Here is a 21405-nt window from a genome sequence, read left to right as displayed (position 1 = left end):
GGTCAATGAGAAAGGCTGAGTATCCACTGACAATGCCACTAGTGGTCGTACCCATAGTAACTAGTCCTGTGCAGAATAATAGCTATGCTTCATCCTTTGTTTTCTTCCCAATCTAGCTCCTCAAACTTTAACACTGATTGAGTCACTTAAAATCTTTCTGATATGTTGTAGTGGGTGTTTTTTGTTTTTTGTTTAAAATCAAGGTAGTCTTGGCTATTTTCAGCCAAGAACTCTAACTTACACAACATTATTTTTCTTCTACAATTCAATAGTGGGCATTCCCAAAATCTCAGCCCTTGGCTCTCTGCTGTACATTCTGTGGCTGGAGCTCATGTCCCTGATTATAATCACCAAAGTTTTGACTACTATCCCTAGTAACTGACTCCCATTACAAATCACTAGACATGAGTTGAGATCACCTTATTATTTTTACATTTTTCATTTCAGAGAGTAAATATACCCGTAGCTGGTTATCCTAACATATAAAGCTATCTTTTAAATATTATTTTTCTATAAATATTCTCAAGCTTTCAAAGACAATGGAGTGTTAAAGGCAATGCAGCAGAATGATTTGGTTAGGAAAAGGTAGGAAAAATGGTAGGAAATAAGGCTAGAGTATAAGATGGGGCAAAAATCAAAGAAATTTTTGTTTATATTAGAGTAAATACTTAACACAGACAAAAGGTAACCATTGAATGACATAATTGGATTTCTACATTAGAGGATCACTCTGGCAGCACTGAAGAAAGTGCATTGGAGAAAATGAGATTAGATTTTTTTTTTAAGAAAGCCCTTTTATCCAAATATATTTACTGGCTCCTTATACATTCTAAATAGTCTTCTACAAATTATTAAGCAAAAGCCATATTTTGGAACCATATACAGAGTATGTCCGCCAATTAATTTATAAAATTTATAGTTATGAGCTGACAGACAATATGAATGTGACTTAACCAACTGTCACCTCGAAAATGAATTGGCAAATAAATATGGTTTCTAGTGAAGTCAAATAGAATCATTACATGAATTATACTTTATCATTAACTTATTATCTATGTTGTACAAATTGATAAGCCGATAAAATCCTGGGGTGACTGGGGTGACTATCATTAGTTATAAGAGGTCCCATAGCTTTCTGGGGATACACTTCAATTACAGTTTGGTTTTACCTGTATGGAAATGATAAATGAAAAACTTTAGACAAATTACATTTAACAGAGTTTAATTGAGCAATGATTCACAAATTGGGCAGACTCCCACCACTCTCTCCCCCAAACCAGAATAGGTTCAGAGCAGCGCTGGTGCTGCTGAGTGGTTGAAGAGGATTTATGGACAGAAAAAGGAAAGTGACATGCAGAAAATAAAAATGAGTTACAGAAACAGCTGGATTGGTTAACGGTTGACCATTTGCCTTATTTGAACACAGTTTGAATGGCTGTCCACCTAGGAGTGGTTGAAGTATGCCTGCTGGGATTGCCTGAGACTGGGCTACTTGTTACACAAGTGGGTTACAGTCTGTTTATACATGCAATGAGATTACAGTTCATTATGAACGGAGAAACCTTTAGGCCAAACTTAAAAATATGTAAGAAAGCAGCTTTAGGCTAAACTTAATTTAACAGAAACAAAATAAATAAGCTCTTCATCTGTTTTCTGTTGCTTATAACAGAATACCTGACACTGGGTAACTTATACAGAAAGAGAGGCTATTTCTTACAGATACGGAGGCTAAGAGTACAAGGTTGAGGACAGCATCTCATGAGGACCTTGTTGCTGGTAGGGACTTTCTGCAGAGTCCTGCACCAGTGCAGGGCTGAGCTTGCTAGTTCAAGTCTTCTCTTCTTCTTCTTATAAAGCTAACAGTCCCAATCCCAAAATAACCCATTAATCCATTAATCCATAAATGGATTAATCCATTCATGAGCGCAAAGCCCTCATGACCTAATCACCTCTTAAAAGTCCCTCCTCTCAATACTGCAACATTGGGGATTAAGTTCCAACATCAGTTTTAGAGGGGATAAACATTCAAACCATTGCATTCCTTCTCTGAGAAAGGAAACGTAAAAATCAGAAATATGAGTTTCACTTTAAGAAATGAATTCCTTTCATTAGCTTTTACTAAAGCCAAATTATAAACAAAATCACTTGACCTAAAAAGTACTTCAGTTTATTCAGATGCTGTGCTGTAAGGCAGCTAAATTTATGCTTAATGAACTTAAAAAAGGAACTATTTGTAATAGCTTTTTTTTTTTTTTTTTTTTTTTTTTTAGAGAGTCCGCCTATAATCCCAGGACTTTGGGACGCTGAGGCGGGTGGACCACCTCAGGTCAGGAATTCTAGACCAGCCTGACCAACATGGATAAACCCCATCTCTACTAAAAGCACAAAATTAGCTGGCTGTGGTGGCATGCACCTGTAATCTTAGCTACTCGGGAGGCTGAGGCAGGAGCATCACTTGAAACTGGGAGGCAGAGGATGCAGTGAGCCGAGATCATGCCATTGTACTCCAGCCTGGGCAACAAGAGTGAAACTCCATCTCAAACAAAACAAAACAAAAACAAAGACCCTTGTTCTGTCACTCAGGCTGAAGTGCAATGACCTGATCACAGCTCACTATTGCCTCAAAGTCCTGGGCTCAAGTGATCCTCCTGCCTCATCTCCTGAGTGGCTAGGACTACAGGTACACAGCAACATGCTCAGCTAATTCAAAATAATTTTTTTTTTAGACATGGGGGTCTCACTATGTTCCCCAGGCTGGTCTCAAATTCTTGGCCTCAAGTGATGCTCCCACCTCGGCCTCCCAAAGCACAGGGATTACAGGCAGGCATGAGCCACCATATCAGGCCTTATTTGTGATATTTACTTTTTTTTTTTAATTATACTTTAAGTTCTGAGATACATGTGCAGAATGTGCAGGTTTGTTACATAGGTATACACTGGCCACACCCATCAACCCATCATTACATTAGGAATTTCTCCTAATGCTATCCCTCTCCTAGCACCCCCATCCCCAAACAGGCCCTGGTGTGTGATGTTCCCCTCCCTGTGTCTATGTGTTCTCACTGTTCAACTCCCACTTACGAGTGAGAACGTGGTGTTTGGTTTTCTGTTCCTGTGTTAGTTTGCTGAGAATGATGGTTTCCAGTTTCACCCAAGTCCCTGCAAAGGACGTGAACTGTTCCTTTTTTATGGCCACATAGTATTCCACGGTGTATATGTGCCACATTTTCTTTATCCAGTCTATCATTGATGGGCATTTGGGTTGGTTCCAACTCTTTGCTATTGTGAACAGTGCTACAATAAGCATATGTGTGCATGTGTATTTATAGTAGAATGATTTATAATCCTTTGAGTATACACCCAATAATGGGATTGCTGGGTTAAATGGTATTTCTGGTTCTAGATCCTTGAGGAATCACCACACTGTCTTCCACAATGGTTGAACTAATTTACACTCCCACCAACAGTGTAAAAGCGTTCCTATTTCTGCACATCCTCTCCAGCATCTGATGTTTCCTGACTTTTTAATGATCGCCATTCTAACTGGCTTGAGATGGTATCTCATTGTGGTTTTGATTTGCATTTCTCTAATGACCAGTGATGATGAGCTTTTTTTCATCTGTTTGTTGGCTGCATAAATGTCTTTTTTTGAAAAGTGTCTGTTTACATCCTTTGCCCACTTTTTGATGGAGTTGTTTTTTTCTTGTAAATTTGTTTGAGTTCTTTGTAGATTCTGGATATTAGCCCTTTGTTAGATGGATAGAGCGCAAAATTTTTCTCTCATTCTGTAGGTTGCCTGTTCGCTCTGATGATAGTTTCTTTTGCTGTGCAGAAGCTCTTTAGTTTAATTAGATCCCATTTGTCAATTTTGGCTTTTGTTGCCATTGCTTTTGGTGTTTTAGACATGAAGTCCTTGCCCATGCCTGTGTCCTGAATGGTATTGCCTAGGTTTCCTTCTAGAGTTTTCATGGTTTTAGGTCTTACATTTAAGTCTTTAATCCATCTTGAGTTAATTTTTGTATATTTTTGTATAAGGTGTAAGGAAGGGGTCCAGTTTCAGTTTTCTGTATATGGCTAGACAGTTTTCCCAACACCATTTATTAAATAGAGAATCCTTTCCCCATTGCTTGTTTTTGTCAGGTTTGTCAAAGATTAGATGGTTGCAGATGTGTGGTGTTATTTCTGAGGCATCTGTTCTGTTCCACTGGTCTACATATCTGTTTTGGTACCAGTACCATGCTGTTTTGGTTATTGCAGCCTTGTAGTATAGTTTGAAGTCAGGTAGTGTGATGCCTCCAGCTTTGTTCTTTTTGCTTAGGATTATCTTGGCTATGTGGGCTCTTTTTTGGTTCCATATGAAATTTAAAGTCTTTTTTTCTAATTCTGTGAAGAAATTCAATGGTAGCTTCATCGGGATAGCATTGAATCTATAAATTGCTTTGGACAGTATGGCCATTTCCATGATATTGATTCTTCCTATCCATAAGCATGGAATGTTTTTCCATTTGTTTGTGTACTCTTATTTCCTTGAGCAGTGGTTTGTAGTTCTCCTTGAAGAGGTCCCTTGCATCCCTTGTAAATTGTATTCCTAGGTATTTTATTCTCTTTGAAGCAACTGTGAATGGTAGTTCACTCATGATTTGGCTGTTTGTCTATTATTGGTGTATAGGAGTGCTTGTGATTTTTGCACATTGATTTTGTATCCTGAGACTTTGCTGAAATAGCTTATCAGCTTAAGGAGATTTTGGGCTGAGATGATGGGATTTTCTAAATATACAATCATGTGATCTGCAAACAGAGACAATTTGACTTCCTCTCTTCCTATCTGAATACCTTTATTTCTTTCTCTTGCCTGACTGCCTTGGCCAGAACTTCCAGTACTATGTTGAATAGGAGTGGTGAAAGAGGGCATCCTTGTCTTGTGCCGGTTTTCAAAGGGAATGCTTCCAGCTTTTGCCCATTCAGTATGATATTGGCTGTGGGTTTATCATAAATAGCTCTTATTATTTTGAGATACATTCCATTTAATATTCAGGAGCATGTTGTTCAGTTTCCATGTAGGTGTGAGGTTTTGAGTGAGTTTCTTTTTCCTGAGTTCTAATTTGATTGCACTGTGATCTGAGAGACTGTTATGATTTCTGTTCTTTTGCATTTGGTGAGGGGTGTTTTACTTACAATTACGTGGTCAATTTTAGAATAAGTGTGATGTGGTGCTGAGGAGAATGTATATTCTGTTGATTTGGGGTGGAGATTTCTGTAGATGTCTATTAGGTCTGCTTGGTCCAGAGCTGAGTTCAAGTCCTGACTATCCTTGTTAATTTTCTGTCTCAACGATCTGTCTAATATTGACAGTGGGATGTTAAAAGTCTCCCACTATTATTGCGTGGGAGTCTAAGTCTCTTTGTAGGTCTCTAAGAACTTGCTTTATGAATCTGGGTGCTCCTGTATTGGATGCATATATTTAGGATAGTTAGCTCTTCTTGTTGCATTGATCCCTTCTTTGTTCTTTTTTGATCTTTGTTGGTTTAAAGTCTGTTTTATCAGAGATTAGGATTGCAACCCCTGCTTTTCTTTGCTTTCCATTTGCTTGGTAAATATTCCTCCATACCTTGATTTTGAGCCAATGTGTGTCTTTGCATGTGAGATGGGTCTCCTGAATACAGCACACCAATGAGTCTTGACTCTTTATCCAATTTCCCAATCTGTGTCCTTTAATTGGGGCATTTAGCTCATTTACATTTAAAGTCAATATTGTTATGTGTGAATTTGATCCTGTCATTATGATGCTAGCTGGTTACTTTCCCCATTAGCTGATGCATTTTCTTTAAAGTGCCCATGGTCTTTAAAATTTGGTATGTTTTTGCAGTGGCTGGTATTGGTTTTTCCTTTCCAGGTTTAGTGCTTCCTTCAGGAGCTCTTGTAAGGCAGGTCTGGTGGTGACAGAATCTCTCAACATTTGCTTGTCTGTAAAGGATTTTATTTCCCCTTCACTTATAAAGCTTAGTTTGGCTGGATATGAAATTCTGGGCTGAAAATTCTTTTCTTTAAGAATGTTGAATATTGGCTCTCACTCTCTTCTGGCTTGTAGAGTTTCTGCAGAGAGATCTGCTGTTAGTCTGATGGGCTTCCCTTTGTGGTTAACCCAAACTTTCTCTCCGGCTGCCCTTAACATTTTTTCCTTCATTTCAACCTTGGTGAGTATGACAATTATGTGTCTTGGGGTTATTCTCTGTATTTCCTGAATTTGAATTTTGGCTTGTGTTGCTAGGTTGGGAAGTCCTCCTGGATAATATCCTGAAGAGTGTTTTCCAACTTGGTTCCATTCTCCCCGTCACTTTCAGGTACACCAATCAAATGTAGGTTTGGTCTTTTCACATAGTCCCATATTTCTTGGAGGGTTTGTTTGTTCCTTTTCGTTCTTTTTTCTCTAATCTTGTCTTCATGCTTTATTTCATTAAGTTGATCTTCAATCTCTGATATCTTTTCTTCTGCTTGATCAATTCGGCTATTGATACTTGTGTATGCTTCACAAAGTTCTTGTGCTGTGTTTTTCAGATCCATCAGGTCATTTCTGTTCTTCTCTAAACTGGTTATTCTAGTTAGCAATTCCTCTAACCTTTTTTCAAGGTTCTTAGCTTCCTTGCATTGGATTAGAACATGCTCCTTTAGCTCAAAGGAGTTTGTTATTACCCACCTTCTGAAGCCTACTTCTGTCAATTTGTCAAACTCATGCTCTGTCCAGTTTTGTTCCCTTGCTGGCAAGGAGTTGTGATCCTTTGGAGGAGAAGAGGTGTTCTGGTTTTTGGAACTTTCAGCCTTTTTGCGCTGGTTTTTCCTCATCTTCATGGATTTATCTACCTTTGGTCCTTGATATTGGTGACCTTCAGATGAGGTTTCTGTGTGGACGTCCTTTTTGTTGAAGTTGACGCTATTCCTTTCTGTTTGTTAGTTTTCCTTCTAACGTTCAGTCTCCTCAGCTGCAGGTCTGCTCGAGTTTGCTGGAGGTCCACTCCAGATCCTGTTTGCCTGGGTATTACCAGCAGAGGCTGCAGAACAGCAAAGATTGCTGCCTGTTCCTTCCTCTAGAAGCTTCCTCCCAGAAGGGCATCCGCCAGATGCCAGCCAGAGCTCTCCTATATGAAATGTCTGTTGACCCCTGCTGGGAGGTGTCTCCCAGTCAGGAGGCATGGGGGTCAGGGACCCACTTGAGGAGGCAGTCTGTCCCTTAGCAGAGCTCGAGTGCTGTGCTGGGAGATCCACTTCTCTCTTCAGAGTTGGCAGGCAGGAACATTTAAGTCTATCAAAGCTGCGCCGACAGCCGTCCCTTCCCCCAGGTGCTCTGCCCCAGGGAGATGGGAGTTTTACCTATAAGCCCCTGACTGGGGCTGCTGCCCTTTTTTTTTTTTCTTGAGACAGAGTCTTGCTCTCTCACCCAGGCTGGAGTGCAGTGGTGCATCTCGGCTCACTGCAAGCTCCGCCTCCCAGATGTCACACCATTCTCCTGCCTCAGCCTCCCAAGTAGCTGGGACTACAGGCGCCCACCACCACGCCCAGCTAATTTTTTGTATTTTTAGTAGAGACAGGGTTTCACTGTGTTAGCCAGGATGGTCTCGATCTGCTGACCTCATGATCCGCTGGCCTTGGCCTCCCAAAGTGCTGGGATTACAGGCGTGAGCCACCGTGCCTGGCTGCTGCCTTTCTTTCAGAGATTCCCTGCCTAGAGAGGAGGAATCTAGAGAGGCAGTCTGGCTACAGCGACTTTGCTGCGCTGCGGTGGGCTCTGCCCAGTTTGAACTTCCTGGTGGCTTTGTTTACACTGTGAGGGCCCTGGTGGCAGAGACACCTGAGGGAATCTCCTGGTTTGCGGGTTGCGAAGACTGTGGGAAAAGTGTAGTATGGGGGCCGGAGTGCACTGGTCCTCATGGCACAGTCCCTCATGGCTTCCTTTGGCTAGGGGAGGGAGTTGCCTGACCCCTTGCACTTCCCAGGTGAGGCAAAGCCCCACCCTGCTTTGGCTGGCCCTCTGTTGGCTGCACCCACTGTCTAACCAGTCCCAATGAGATGAGCTGGGTATCTCAGTTGGAAATGCAGAAATCACCCACCTTCTGTGTTGATCTCACTGGGAGCTGCAGACTGGAGCTGTTCCTATGCCGCCATCTTGCCAGCCACCTCTGTGATATTCTTAAGTAATGTATACAGCTAAGGTACCTTACTTAAAATGTACCTTACATTAGCTATGTACCTTACTTAAGATTCTGCTTTAACTGAAAGATCTCTGTTGTGTTAGCCTATCATTCATTGAGAAAAGGGCCATCTTACTGTATTGTTTTGCTAAAGAAGCCCATCTTTTCCTATTTGTAATGTTAAGTATTATGTTAATGAAGCATGTCACACTTTCCATAATTTGGGGAAGTCAAAAACATGACTAGTGCAGGAGATAAAGTGCACTTACAGTTAATCACTTAAAATGTAATAACTTGCCATGAACCAATGGTGCTTTTATCCTTTTCTTGTCTGTTTGGATTTAAGTTCTTCAAAAACAACTAAAAAATAAAAAAGAAATGCATAACAGCTTTTAGTTATGTACTTTTACAATTTTCTGTCTCCCTTATGTACCAATATACAAATTTGAATTAAATAAATGTGCTTCTAAATGTTTCTGCGTCTAAACACAACATGAGTTGTATTCACTGAGTTTGCTTGGTTTGTTGGATTTCCAGAACTAGGCAATTTCCAGAATTTCCAGAATTTCTAGAATTTCCAGAATTTCTAGCTGGCTACTGTAAAAACAGACTCAGTTAGACTACGTTGGGTTACACCATTAAGAGTCAGTTTGCAGAGATCCAGAGATTAGAAAGACCTTTGAAGCAGCGATGCCAATCACGAGAACTCCAAATAATAGGAAGGGAGAGATAATCAAGACAGATAGAGACCTCGCAGCCTACAAATGGCAGAAGTCCCATTCAGTAGACAAAGTATGACATGCAGTATAAGTAGTCTAACAAAAGGCAATGGGAAGGAGATCAGGCTATTAGGCTATTGTTTGTATCAAGGAGGCTTACCAGCAAGTTGTACAGTTCTACCCATGAGAAACCATGAAAGGCAAAATCCTGGTATTCAAAATAGAACCTTAGGCTGGAGGGACTAGGATTTGGGCAAGAAAATAAGGGATAGATTCATTTATAGATGAAAACACCAGGATTCAATTGCTAGAGATAGATATAAGAAGGCGCTTGATCAAAGAAGTTAAAATAAGAGTTTAATTACTAGAATTAATGTACTAGGACAAAGTAATGCCAAGAATTACTCAGTGCTAAGGCCATGAAATCCTGACCTTAAGTTCCTTACAGTATCTGTTCTCAGATGCAGAATTATTCCCAGTGACCGAAGACAGGCTAAACTTACAAGTAGTATTAAGGAATTTATATTACGAAAGCCAGAAAAATTATCAGGCTAAGACTTATGGCTTAATACTAATTCAAACCCTATTGTTGTTGCTGCCACCCCAGAAGTCAAGCTTTTTCTGCCTTTTTCTGCCTGAAAAATATTAGCTGAAGTAGCCATGAGGGACTGTGCCATGAGGACCAGTGTACTCCGGCCCACATACTACTGAAAAGCTTTTTCTGCTTTTTCTGCCTGAAAAATATTAGCTGAAGTAGGATGATGAACATAGGTTACACATAAAACTCTGTAATACTCTAGCATATTGGTAACTAGCATGTTATGTCATTCTTTTAACAGGGCACATGAAATAAATACATGAGAAAAATACTCACAAATATGCTTTACATGATGAGCTCACAAAATAGGTGACTACATTAAGAACTTTAAAGAATAAAAACAATTATTAATAATGTGAACAATTAGGAAATCTCATGGTTGGTGAAAGAAAAACATGGTTGTAATCTTCTTTTAAAGAGAAAATGCTGTGGAAAACAGATGAATCAACTACTTCCCTTTTGGTCCCATGGCCAACCCACACATAATCAATCTCACGTTCATGATCTAGAATGTCACATGGGAAAAAGCTGTTACATCAGGATAACATGAATACAGTGTCCACAAGGAACTGGGATAATTTTATCTTATTTTAGTGAAACTTTTAAGTATATTCCCTTGATGTTCTTTTAAAAACTTTATGAGGCCAGGAGCAGTGGCTCATGCCTGTAATCCCAGCACTTTGGGAGGCCAAGGCAGGCAGATCACCTGAGGTCAGGAGTTCGAGGCCAACCTGGCCAACATGGCAAAACCCTGTTTCTACTAAAAATACAAAATTAGGTGATAGGTGCCTGTAATCCCAGCCACTTGGGAGGCTGGGGCAGGAGAATCGCTTGAATCCAGGAGGTGGAGGTTGCAGTGAGCCAAGATCACACCACTGCACTCCAGCCAGAGCAATAAGAGCAAAAATTGTCTCAAAAAAAAAAAAAAAAAAACTTTATGAGACTCCTTTCTACTGATCCTGTCTAAATGAGCACCTGGTCCTAATAAATACTTGTTGAGTGAATGATAAACACATGAATAAACTGACATATGGAAGCATAAAAATATAAATATATGACTAAAAGCATAGTGGAGATGGCACTCCCTACCAATGTTGGCAATAAGTAATATGTTAAGAAAAAAAAATCTCAGATTAAAGCCAATGTTAAAAGGTCACACTTAAAATAAAAAGGACATACACACAAAAGGGAACAAAATCAACATAAACTGAGAATCTGGTCCTTGAGTTCTCCTAGTTGACATGGGAATGAAACCAAACTAAATTTGCACTAATCCAGGACTCTGAAATTCTCCTCCTCTTTCTTTTTAAAATAATTCTAGTTTGACTGACAGGAGAAATTTAAAGCTCCCACAAAAAAGGGTTCTGTTAAAAGTCATCATGCACAGACTCATTACATGATAAAATATAACTTTATTTAACTTGTAATCACTTAGACTGTTTAGAATGGTTATGAACTGTCACCTCAAATTATACCATCTACCCTAATAGTAACAGAATTTAAATGGCAGCAGTCATCAATTTTCATAATATTTTAGTGTTAACTTAAGGTCTAGTCTCCTAGCAGGATAGAAGATTTTAAATTTAATATTTCTACATGCTGAAAACATACTTTATACTTTGTTTGTTTTACTTATAATAGTTCTTTATATAAAGTTTTCAGAAACTTGGTTTATCGGCCTAAACCCTACATACATTCTATAAATCCTTTATATTCTAAATCTACATAAAGACTTCCCATGGAATTTGATCTTGATGTAAATTCCCGTAACAACATGTAATCCTTTAGGCTTCTTTTACTCCCTTTCTAGTAAACGGAAAATAACCCTTATACATGCATCTAAATGAGCAATTTACCATTATCTATGGCCTTTTTTAAAAAAATTACATGTTAAGTTCTAGGGTACATGTGCACAACGTGCTGGTTTCCTACATATGTATGCATGTGCCATGTTGGTGTGCTGCACCCATTAACTCACCATTTACATTAGGTATTTCTCCTAATGCTATCCCTCCTCCCTCCCCCCACCCCACGACAGGCCCCGGTGTGTGATGTTCCCCATCCTGTGTCCAAGTGTTCTCATTGTTCAATTCCCACTTATGAGTGAGAACATGTGGTGTTTGGCTTTCTGTCCTTGCGATAGTTTGCTCAGAATGATGGTTTCCAGCTTCATCCATGTCCCTACAAAGGACATGAACTCATCATTTTTTATGGCTGCATAGTATTCCATGGTGTATATGTGCCACGTTTTTTTAATCCACTCTATCATTGATGGACATTTGGGTTGGTTCCAAGTCTTTGCTATTGTGAATACTGCCACAATAAACATACGTGTGCGTGTGTCTTTATAGTAGCATGATTTATAATCCTTTGGGTATATACCCAGTAATGGGATGGCTGGGTCAAATGGTATTTCTAGTTCTAGATCCTTGAGGAATCGCCACACTGTCTCCCACAATGGTTGAACTAGTTTACAGTCCCAGCAACAGTGTAAAAGTGTTCCTATTTCTCCACATCCTCTCCAGCACCTGTTGTTTCCTGGCTTTTTAATGATCACCATTCTAACTGGTGTGAGATGGTATCTCATTGTGGTTTTGATTTGCATTTCTCTGATGGCCAGTGATGATGAGCATTTTTTCATGTGTCTGTTGGCTGCATAAATGCCTTCTTTTGAGAAGTGTCTGTTCATATCCATCGCCCACCTTTTGATGGGGTTGTTTGATTTTTTCTTGTAAATTTGTTTAGTTCTTTGTAGATTCTGGGTATTAGCCCTTGTCAGATGGGTAGATTGCAATCTATGGCCTTTTTAGTAATCACTATATTCTGCAGAAGTTATGGGTGCTGCAGTTTACGACCTTCTAAATTGTTATGTCTACATAGTAGGTTTTAAACCCTAAGTAAAAAATATATTAATAAAACAGTTTGAAAAATCATGTCTAAGGTACTTATTGATTTTATTTTGTAGAATGATATTAGTTAAGAGCATGAGCTTCAGAAATGGACAAACTGGTTCAAATCCTGACTCTGCTGTTTAATAGCTATATGAAATTAGACAGGTTATTTAACCTCAATAATCCTACGTATTCACAACTGGAAAACAGAAAGTTTGAATTAAATAGTTTTGAAGGCACTTCCTAGGCCTAACATTCTGTTTCCTTAATTCTGGTTATAAAATGTAATACTATTTAAGCACTCAAAGCTGTATAAGCACACCAAAATGGTATAAAAGTGGTATCATTCAGAATAAGGAAGCACAGACACACATATCTAAATTACCCAAGTCATTTAGCAAAAGTTATTTGAGGTTTAATTATCTGAATAATAATTGTTGAAATTCTCCTCCCAACCATTCATGTGAAGACAATGTTACTCTAATGCTTCAAATTTTTCCTTGGCTAATCATGTAAAAAAGTTGACATGGAATAACTTTTTATATTTTTAAGTTTTATTAAAACATTTTTATTTTAGATTCTGGGGTACATGTGTTTGTTACATGGATAATATATGCATAACGGTGGGGGATGGGCTTCTAGTGTACCCTATTACTGAAATATTAGACATTGTACCCGGTGGGTAATTTTTCAACCCCCACTCCTTTGGGATAATATTTTAAACTAGTCCTTCAAGACCTGGCATATTTTCGTCTCTAACATAATCTCATCTAACTCTCAATCTCACCCTAACCCCAGTCACTACTAAGCCTTTGTTGGAGTGATTCCTTATACCTGGTCTATTACTGCCTATGTAATCTTTCACTCACTGTTTACTACTATCTCCCAATAGCTCATATATTTTCCCAACTTTTCCTTCCTAACTTCTATTTATCCTTCAAATTCTTTTGCTTTACTCTTATGACCCCTAACTCTACCACAAGTCAGTTAGGAGAACTTCCTATATATTTCTCTAATAGATTATTTAAAAATAAATGATAAACCTCTAATCTTCAAGTAAGGTTTCAAATATATTTATAACTTTAAAAATATCAAGGCCCAGATTCACCTGTAATATTTTAATTCATAATTATGATAAATCATTAGTAAGCATTTTATTTTAATTCCAAATTTCATTATTCAATGGCTGAAACTAGAATTAGGAAGGATTCATTACACTCTGATTACTCAAAATCATCATACCACATTAGGATTGGTCCAAGAACTGACAGCCTCTAACAAAATGAGAAAGCAAATATTGAAGAGATCTTGAACTCAGCTCTGCACCAGGCGGACCTAATAGACATCTACAGAACTCTCCACGCCAAATCAACAGAATATACATTCTTCTCAGCACCACATCACACCTATTCCAAAATTGACCACATAGTTGGAAGTAAAGCACTCCTCAGCAAATGTAAAATAACAGAAATTATAACAAATTATCTCTCAGACCACAGTGCAATCAAACTAGAACTCAGGATTAAGAAACTCACTCAAAACCGCTCAACTACATGGAAAACGAACAACCTGTTCCTCAATGACTACCGGGTACATAACAAAATGAAGGCAGAAATAAAGATGTTCTTTGAAACCAATGAGAACAAAGACACAACATACCAGAATCTCTGGGACACATTTGAAGCAGTGTGTAGAGGGAAATTCATAGCACTAAATGCCCACAACAGAAAGCAGGAAAGATCTAAAATTGACATCCTAACATCACAATGAAAAGAACTAGAGAAGCAAGAGCAAACACATTCAAAAGCTAGCAGAAGCCAAGAAATAACTAAGATCAGAGCAGAACTGAAGGAGATAGAGACACAAAAAACCCTTCAAAATATCAATGAATCCAGGAGCTGGTTTTTTGAAAAGATCAACAAAATGGATAGACCACTAGCAAGACTAATAAAGAAGAAAAGAGAGAAGAATCAAATAGACGCAATAAAAAATGATAAAGGGGATATCACTGCCGATCCCACAGAAATACAAACTACCATCAGAGAATACTATGAACATCTCTATGCAAATAAACTCGAAAATCTAGGAGAAATGGATAAATTCTTCGACACATACACCCTCCGAAGACTAAACCAGGAAGAAGTTGAATGGCTAAACAGACCAATAACAGGCTCTGAAATTGAGGCAGTAAATAATAGCTTACCAACCAAAAAAAGTCCAGGACCAGATGGATTCACAGCCGAATTCTACCAGAGGTACAAGGAGGAGCTGGTACCATTCCTTCTGAAACTATTCCGATCAGTAGAAAATGGGGGAATCCTCCCTAACTCATTTTATGAGGCCAGCACCATCCTGATACCAAAGCCTGGCAGAGACACAACAAAAAAAGAGAATTTCAGACCAATATCCCTGATGAACGTCGATGCAAAAATCCAAAATAAAATCCTGGCAAACCAAATCCAGCAGCACATCAAAAAGCTTATCCACCACAATGAAGTTGGCTTCATCCCTGGGATGCAAGGCTGGTTCAACATACGCAAATCAATAAATGCAATCCAGCATATAAACAGAACCAGAGATAAAAACCACATGATTATCTCAATAGATGCAGAAAAGAAAGGCCTTTGACAAAATTCAATGGCACTTCATGCTAAAAACTCCCAATATATTAGATATTGATGGGATGTATCTCAAAATGATAAGAGTTGTTTATGACAAACCCACAGCCAATATCACACTGAATGGACAAAAACTGGAAGCATTCCCTTTGAAAACTGGCACAAGACAGGGATGCCCTCTCTCACCACTCCTATTCAACATAATGTTGGAAGTTCTGGCCAGGGAAATCAGGCAAGAGAAAGAAATAAAGGGTATTCAAAATTAGGAAAAGAGGAAGTCAAATTGACCCTGTTTGCAGATGACATGATTGTATATCTAGAAAACCCCATCATCTCAGCCCAAAATCTTCTTAAGCTGATAAGCAACTTCAGCAAAGCCTCAGGATACAAAATCAAGGTGCAAAAATCACAAGCATTCTTATACACCAATAACAGACAAACAGAGAGCCAAATCATGAGTGAAATTCCATTCACAATTGCTTCAAAGAGAAGAAAATACCTAGGAATCCAACTTACAAGGGATGTGAAGGACCTCTTCAAGGAGAACTACAAACCACTGCTCAACGAAATAAAAGAGGATACAAACAAATGGAAGAACATTCCATGCTCATGGATAGGAAGAATCAATATCGTGAAAATGGCCATACTGCCCAAGGTAATTTATAGATTCAATGCCATCTCCATCAAGCTACCAACGACTTTCTTCACAGAATTGGAAAAAACTACTTTAAAGTTCATATGGAACCAAAAAAGAGCCCTCATTGCCAAGACAATCCTAAGCCAAAGAACAAAGCTGGAGGCATCACGCTACCTGACTTCAAACTATACTACAAGGCTACAGTAACAAAAACAGCAAGGTACTGGCACCAAAACAGAGATATAGACCAATGGAACAGAACAGAGGCCTCAGAAATAATACCACACATCTACAACCATCTGATCTTTGACAAACCTGACAAAAACAAGAAATGGGGAAAGGATTCCCTATTTAATAAATGGTGCTGGGAAAACTGGCTAGCCATATGTAGAAAGCTGAAACTGGATCCCTTCCTTATATCTTATATAAAAATTAGTTCAAGATGGATTAAAGACTTAAATGTTAGACCTAAAACCATAAAAACCCTAGAAGAAAACCTAGGCAATGCCATTCAGGACATAGGCATGGGCAAGGACTTCATGTCTAAAACACCAAAAGCAATGGCAATAAAAGCCAAAATTGACAAATGGGATCTAATTAAACTAAAGAACTTCTGCACAGCAAAAGAAACTACCATCAGAGTGAACAGGCAACGTACAGAATGGGAGAAAATTTTTGCAATCTACTCATCTGACAAAGGGCTAATATCTAGAATCTACAATGAACTCAAACAAATTTACAAGAAAAAAATCAAACAACCCCATCAAAAAGTGGGCGAAGGATATGAACAGACACTTCTCAAAAGAAGACATTTATGCAGCCAACAGACACATGAAAAAACGCTCATCATCACTGGTCATCAGAGAAATGCAAATCAAAACCACAATGAGATACCATCTCACACCAGTTGAATGGCGATCATTAAAAAGTCAGGAAACAATAGGTGCTGGAGAGGATGTGGAGAAATAGGAACACTTTTACACTGTTGCTGGGACTGTAAACTAGTTCAACCATTGTGGGAGACAGTGTGGCGATTCCTCAAGGATCTAGAACTAGAAATACCATTTGACCCAGCCATCCCATTACTGGGTATATACCCAAAGGATTATAAATCATGCTACTATAAAGACACACGCACACGTATGTTTATTGTGGCAGTATTCACAATAGCAAAGACTTGGAACCAACCCAAATGTCCATCAATGATAGAGTGGATTAAAAAAACGTGGCACATATACACCATGGAATACTATGCAGCCATAAAAAATGATGAGTTCATGTCCTTTGTAGGGACATGGATGAAGCTGGAAACCATCATTCTCAGCAAACTATCGCAAGGACAAAAAACCAAACACCGTATGTTCTCACTCATAGGTGGGAATTGAACAATGAGAACACTTGGACACAGGAAGGGGAACATCACTCACTGGGGCCTGTCATGGGGTGGGGGTAGGGGGGAGGGACAGCATTAGGAGATATACGTAATGTAAATGATGAGTTAACGGGTGCAGCACACCAACATGGCACATGTATACATATGTAAGAAACCAGCACGTTGTGCACGTGTACCCTAGAACTTAGCGTGATGGCGGGCGCCTGTAGTCCCAGCTACTTGGGAGGCTGAGGCAGGAGAATGGCATGAACCCGGGAGGCGGAGCTTGCAGTGAGCCGAGATTGCGCCACTGCACTCCCGCCTGGGCCACAGAGCGAGACTCCGTCTCAAAAAAAAAAAAAAAAAAAAAGTATAATAATAATAAAAAAAGATTACTGCTTTAGAAATACTTAAAAAAAATAAAGAGATCTAAGTTCATCTTCCTGTGCCCATTCTATCTCTGTGCTCCATACCACAAGAGGACATAAATGCAAATCAAGCCTCAAGCACAACCCTGAGTAGCTGGCAATAAAAACACACAAATGAAACTTCATTATTTGAGCTAGGTTAAAATAAAAAGTAATGAATATAAATAATATGTAAGAGGAGCACAAAATAGTTTGGAGATAAGGTAGATGTCAATGAAAACAGGTAGCAACATTTTGAGACCAAATGTAAAGGGAAGTAGGCCCTGGAATTGTTGGTAATTGTAACCAACATACACGATCCTAAATAAGTAAAAGTAAAGTGTTGACTCAAAGACAATAAATATGGTAGCACAGCCAGAATAGAAGAAGATGGTTATAAATGTTAAAGAAGAGTATAAAAGCAGGGAATGCTGGCCCTGGCACAAAGGTACAGACACGCATTATACATGGAAAAGCAGTTCACTTTGAACTTAGTGAAATTTTGGAAAGAAAACTCACAAAATGTAGGGGAAAAAAAGTACAGCTTACTAGTCAGCCAGGTGAAGTTTTGCACAACAGGGTGACAGATGCCAAAACCAAATGACCCTAAAAAGAGGTCCATGAAAGTCCCTGCAATAAGGTTCATGAAAGTCCATATATATGTTGCATTTGAATTAAGGTTTCTTAACAGGGAAGACAGGTACTGAAAACTTATTCTCAAAAGATTATTTTCAGAGAAAGAATAAGATGGGACTGGAGGAACAGAAGATTGGTGATGGCCAGATCATAAAGGAAATTTTGTTACTCAGTTATAAAGTTATAAGATGTAAAATCAGATCAGACCACTGAGGAGATAGAATTCAAGGGATTTTTATCTTAATATTTTATGTGAAGAATGCCCCTGAAGGTCAATGCCTGAGAAACTGGGGAGGATAATGAGAACATCTTTTGGAAAACAGGACTATCATAGGTAGCAGTGAATAGCAACATGCTTCTAAATTTGTGGTGTTGTTTTAGCTCCTTGATGAGCACCTAGATTGAGATTTCATACACATAACTAAAAATTATCTTAAATTGTTTACCTCCAGAGCCCAGGGAATTCATCTAAATTGCTATATACAACATCATGTTAAAATACGCATTTAAGAAATCTTTTTGACAATAAAGAGTATATAATTGTGTAATGAAATCCATCTTTGAATACATTGGGTGGATTTATTTATTACAGATATACCTTGCTGTGTAAAGCAAGACGTACAAAAATAGAATATAATACAAATCTATTCTTAAAACTTTTTTCATCTCATACCCCTGCATAAAAAATGTTGACAGTGTACTTGGCCGGGCGCGGTGGCTCACACGTGTAATCCCAGCACTTTGGGAGGCCAAGTCGGATGGATCACAAGGTCAGGAGATCAAGACCATCCTGCCTAACACGGTGAAACCCCATCTCTACTAAAAATACAAAAAATTAGCCTGGCATGGTGGTGGGTACCTGTAGTCCCAGCTACTCAGGAGGCTGAGGTGTGAGGAGAATGGCGTGAACCCGGGAGGTGGAGCTTGCAGTGAGCTGAGATTCACACCACTGCACTCCAGCCTGGGCAACAGAGCAAGACTCTATCTCAAAAAAAAAAAAAATGTTGACAGTGTACTCATAAGTGCAGTCATTTCTTTATAAATTATACATATATATATATACTAATATATTATGTACATTATAGACTGGACAAAATAGTAATTTAAAATTATAAAATACAAAATAATTTTAAATATTTTATTTTTATCTACTTCAGAATAAAAACATTTTACTAAAAATATATGAATATGTGTTATTTTGATAAACTTGGTTTAACATTTTGTGACACAGCAATTCAATGACCAATTCTAAATTCAGTTTATTTAGATACTTTGTTTTAAGGGCTATCACAGTTGGAAAAGGTATCACACAAGAATGGGTACATCAGGCTGGGAAAGTACATCACTATCTGTATGTACAAAACACTAAGCATATACCAATTATACACATGTACCTCATGCACATAGAGTATATGTGATAGTTTGATATATCAAGTATTAAGCTCTATAGCTAACATTAATAAAACTTTTTCTTATTCTAGATAATATAAAAATAAACATTAACAAAAGTTCTATTACTTTATTCCATGGTCCAATTGATTATCTATTATGCCCTCTGGAGTTCATAAACATCACTTGAAGATCATTACAATATAACCATGGCATTTACAAAGGATACTTTTCAAAGTCTTTACATATGTAAAAACAATTAAAGCATATAATTTACCAAGTAGTAGAATACAACAGAAAAATGTTAGTAAGCAATGGGTTTCGAGACATGGTACCCTAAAATACTTTCAGCTGAAGGAATTTGAGAAAACAACAGAAGCAGGAAGGTCACTCCTTCTCCTACCCTTCTCCCCTGAGGCAGGTCATAAGACCTTCACTGGAGAGATGGCCTCCCTATACCTGGAGGAAAAGAATATCCTTATCTCTGAAGACATAGGACACAGAGGTGAATCTGAAGAAACAAGTCTTGTGAAGTTCCCACCAGCTTATTACCATGAAATCATACGCTTTTGTCTTCCAATTATACTTCTCCATGACTGTCCACTCTTCATCAAACCTAACATTAAAAAATACATAGGTTTTACCCATTTCTTTGGGTTTTCATTTCCTTATGAAGGCTCCCACGTCATGCACAGCTTATATTACATAAATTTGTATGCTTTTCTCTTGTTAGTCTTTTGTTATGTGGCCTCAGCCATGAACCTAAGATGAGAAGGAAAGACATTTTCATCCCCTACACAATGCATTCACAGACTCTTAATGATAATGTGAGATTAAAAGTCATTTTAAAAGCAATTAAATTCTAGCACCAAAATAAATTAAACAATACCTTAAATTACATAATTAATATAATAACATTAGTCAGTGCAAATATTTTGTAAAACACTTTTAACAAATCCTTTCCCCCTTTCTGTTTTCTTATATTCTACACTTTTCTTTCTCAGGGGTCATTTTTTACTTAAAAATAATGTTTTTGACATTTCACAAGAATTCTGTATGCTCAGATAAAATATAAAGAAACATTGACAGAAATGCTGGGCAACAAGCTTTCTACACTCACAGGTAAATGCCAGAAATTCAGCTGTCTAGCATGCTATTAAAATTGTCAATAAATTATCCAATTTAGCTACCTTTGACATGGCCTATAAATAGGTGAAGTTAAAAATGCTGGATCTTTGAATTTCCAATGTCTAGCATATACTTCCTCTCATAAAAATTTCAGAGATAACTTAAGAAACCATTGTTTTAAGACAAATTAGTTGGTATCACATTTCACTGCCATTTTGCCTTTCTGTCAAATCCTTCTGAAGGAAACAACGAAGAACACTGCAGAACTGACAGAGAACACTATTGCAGGGAAAATAATTATTCCCTGATTAATGTGTTTTCTAAGTTTAGATATTTCAGATATCCTTAAAATATGGCACATCAGCATTTCACAGTGCAATGAAAATAAGTAAATACACACACATTATCTGCACTAAATAGCACTATGCATGCATTCAGGGAAATATATTTAAAATTCTCATTAAAATATTATCATATTAGAGTGAAACTAGGTGGTGTTTCTATGTCAGGAAATTAAAATAGAAAAGTATTAACACTATAGGAAAAGAAATTGGAAAACATTCTTGAAACTATTATGAGGGTAGCAAAGGAAAACATTCAATGGTGGATCCATATGAAGCTCTTAGAAAAATTAATATCTTAGAAATACAAAAAAATTAGCTGGGTGTGGTGGTGCACACCTGTAATCCCAGCTACTCAGGAGGCTGAGGCAGGAGAATTGCTTGAACTTGGGAAGCAAAGATTGCAGTGAGCCAAGATCGCACCACTGCACTCCAGCCTGGGCAACAGGGCAAGACTGTCTCAAAAAAAAAAAATATATATATAGG

At 38.1% G+C, this 21405-nt stretch overlaps 1 protein-coding gene across 5 annotated transcripts in view; it reads right to left on the bottom strand.

The window, feature by feature from the left end:
• Nucleotides 1–21405, bottom strand: part of PHYHIPL (phytanoyl-CoA 2-hydroxylase interacting protein like) — a 71412-nt gene that overhangs the window by 32180 nt on the left and 17827 nt on the right. The window contains exon 1 of one of the 5 annotated variants that reach the window (XM_063781814.1): nucleotides 14595–14756. The exons of 3 other annotated variants lie outside the window; for them this stretch is intronic. The gene's annotated coding sequence lies outside the window, so the exon portion shown is untranslated. Of the gene's footprint in view, nucleotides 1–8452; nucleotides 8544–14594; nucleotides 14757–21405 lie in introns of those variants that run through there. One more of the 5 variants, XM_063781813.1, reaches the window with a different exon arrangement.

The sequence above is a fragment of the Pan troglodytes genome, chromosome 8 (assembly GCF_028858775.2).
Source record: "Pan troglodytes isolate AG18354 chromosome 8, NHGRI_mPanTro3-v2.0_pri, whole genome shotgun sequence".
NCBI lineage: Eukaryota > Metazoa > Chordata > Mammalia > Primates > Hominidae > Pan > Pan troglodytes.
This window is presented reverse-complemented; position numbering and strand designations above follow the sequence as displayed.